This window comes from Buceros rhinoceros, unplaced genomic scaffold (assembly GCF_000710305.1).
Source record: "Buceros rhinoceros silvestris isolate BGI_N320 unplaced genomic scaffold, ASM71030v1 scaffold1117, whole genome shotgun sequence".
In the NCBI taxonomy this organism is placed as follows: Eukaryota; Metazoa; Chordata; class Aves; order Bucerotiformes; family Bucerotidae; genus Buceros; species Buceros rhinoceros.
In genome coordinates this window covers 152,799-155,988 of record NW_010420258.1, presented here as the reverse complement: position 1 = coordinate 155,988, position 3,190 = coordinate 152,799, and positions in this window count along the sequence as shown.

Genomic DNA, 3,190 nt, shown 5'->3' with positions numbered 1-3,190 from the left:
GGAAGCTTTGTGTGTGTATGTGTGTATATATATATATATATAAATACCTGTGTGGGTTAATGAAAAAGGACCAAAGAAAAAGCTCATACCGTAATAATGTGAAACTTTTGCCAGAGGAGTAGTGCCAAACTATAATTTGTACCATCTTTTTAAACTTGGTAAAGGCAGGGTTGTAGCATGCTTTTCTATCTGTGTTTGCTCTTTTTGTGATTAACCCGAGACTGAAACCGGGGACAGGCCCTTGTTTTGGCTGCTAGGGAGGAAGGAAGTGTTTGGCAGCTTGGCTGATGAAAGGTAGTTCTTGAACCTTAATTGTAAAGCTGTACATGAAGGTATACTAATGACTTCATTGTATGAAGTCTGATTAAATGTTTTATCATTCATGTATTTGACCTTTTGCCCTTTGGACTGCTGGGGAGAGATACCATTTTTGATCTTCAGAAGTGCTACTAATTAAATACAAACCTCGTTGGATAAGAGCAGCATTTGATGCAAGTCACAGCATGTTTAAAAGTAAATTTTCTTCACTATTCCATAGCTTACTAAAAATCCTAATCAGCAGTTCTCGGTTAGGTTTTTATACAAGGAATTTGATGAAAGTGAATTTGTACAGTTAATCTACATAGTTAATCCCTCTCACTTGGGCATGTGACTCAGTTTCATTCATACTCCCCAGCTTCTGGGGTAAGGCTATGAAATAGCTATGACCTTGCTAAGACCTCTGGGTGAATTTAGAAACCCTTTTGCTTTTTTTCTATCAGAATTTTCATTTCTTTCACCACTTATCCCTAAACCTACTTGATTCTGCTTCTACAGACAAATACTGAAAATACAGATTGTATTTGTACAGATTGTATTGAAAAACAGTTGATTTCTACATCTTCATATCCTTTTAAGATCTATACTGTCACCAGTTTCCCCAAATCAGCATAAACCAATGTTCCTTTTGTTCTCCTGTGGAGTTTGGCAGTACGTTTAGAACTTAACCAGCCATGGCTCTGCCAGATCAATCAGAGCTGGAGGCAAATTCGCCAAAAACCCAGAGGTTTTCTAGCACGCACCTTGCCACTGAAAAATCCTCTGCCCTGTGGAGTGGATGGGCTGGTGTTGATCATGGAAGAGATACATGTGCACTTGGTGCCTTTTGGACTGCAGAGGGCGAATGGAAGTGAATGTGGATTGTGGAATATTTATACTTGAAGCTGTGGTCATATGATGAATGTACATGTCTTTATTTGCTTTATAGCACTGATGGAAGCTAAGCTAGCTAGAACTAGTTCACTTTGGTCTGTAAAACCATACCTTGCATGAACAAATTGATGACAGTAGTTCGTTCCCAAGAAGAGTATTAGCGTATGCATATGGGATGACCAAAAGATCACCCCAGTTGGAGCTAGGGATTAAACTTTGTCACTGTCTACCTTTCGAGGGTATCTGTGACATGGTGGCATGAAACTAGCTTTTCCCAATGCTTTCTTAAAGCATTCTAATATCGCTTCTTCAGTGTTGAGAATGGAAACAGGTAAGACTTGGGGCATCGCAGTGGATGAGTGCTTCTTTTCTTTTTGGCCACATCTGTTGGTTTCAAACCAGGCAAGTGCTGCTCTGCAGAGACTCCAATCTTGAGAAAGCAAGCAGCAAGCAGTTTCTCCTAACATCAATGACAAAACCATCAGACTGCAAATATTAAACAAGCTTTTTAGCACATGTGTTTTGGAGGACTGTAGTTTTTGATTTTGAGTGTATTTAATAGTCAGGAAACTTCAAATGCAAATGCATTTGTTTCTGATGTGTTGTCGTGTTTGCAGACCCTTCTTTTTCCATGCTGCTTCACACCCCCTTGGGTTTAGTTTGCAGTCTGATAGCAGCACTAGCTTGCACCAGCAGGCATTATTGATTTTTAGAAGCAGGTATATGCATTTGATGCTGACTTTACAACTTCCTTAAAAATTGTGAAATACTTGCTTGGTATTTAAACTTGATAGTTCCTTGCTGTGCCTTCTGGTTATTACCTATTAGCAAGTAGCAGTAGCATCATGTAAAAGGTAGGCATGGAGTCAGAGAAATTAAAAGTTTGAGTTGCTGCATATTTTAATTGCAGTGATGTGTTTGTGGTACCAATGACAGGCCTACCCTCTGGCTTTCAGTCATTGGCCAGAGGCTCTGATACAAGATCATCTCCAGTAGGTCCATGCACCAGAGCAAGGCCTTCTCTCCTATACTGCACAGCCCCAAGGTTTTCCTGCCAGGTCTCACTGCTCTTCAATGGGATGTGAAAAGCTCCAGACTTGAGCTGTGGGCTCTGACTGGTGTGACACTTCTGGAGGGATCCACTTCAGTACAGCTGGACCAATGGGTAGTGACCTATTTAAGAGTCAGAAGCAGATGAAGACAGTAGAAGCCCAGTAGCTTTCATCAAAGCTACTATGCTAGTACGTGTAAAAGAACGAGACTTAAAGTGGATTTATCCTCAAAGAAATGACAGCCTTAAAATATAGGCTATTAAGGGGTACAAGTAGAATACACGGAAATGTATTCTGTTTCAGCAGGGTAAGGCAGTGATAGAGTTGGCTTCTTTGTTTTTATGACTGACAGATGGGACAATAATAAGATTTCCCCTGCAATATCCTCATCAGCACTTCATTGTCTTCCTTATATAGTGCAGGTAAATTTTTAACTCTCAGTTAACCATGGCAGCTAAAAGTTAGTAAATAGGCTTAACCTCGTATGGTGGGTTGACCCTGGCTGGATGCCAGATGCCCACCAATGCCACTCCATCACTTTCTCTCCTCAGCTGAACAAGTGAGAAAATATAATGAAAGACTCATAGCTTGAGATAAGGACAGGGAGAGATCACTCAGAGATTACTGTCATAGGTAAAACAGACTTGACTTGGGGAAATTAATGTAATTTATTACCAATGAAATTGGAGTAGGATAATGAGAAATAAAACCAAATCTTAAAACACCTTCCCCCTACCTCTTGCATCTTCCTAGGCTTAACTTTGCTCCCGATTTTCTCTACCTCCTCCCCCAGAGCAGTGCAGGGGATGGGGAATGGGAGTTGTGGTTACTCCATTACACGCTGCCTCTGCCTCTCCTTCCTCCTCAGGGGGAGGACTCCTCACACTCTTCCCCTGCTCCAGGGTGGGGTCCCTCCCATGGCTCCACAGGTCTCCACAAACTTCTCC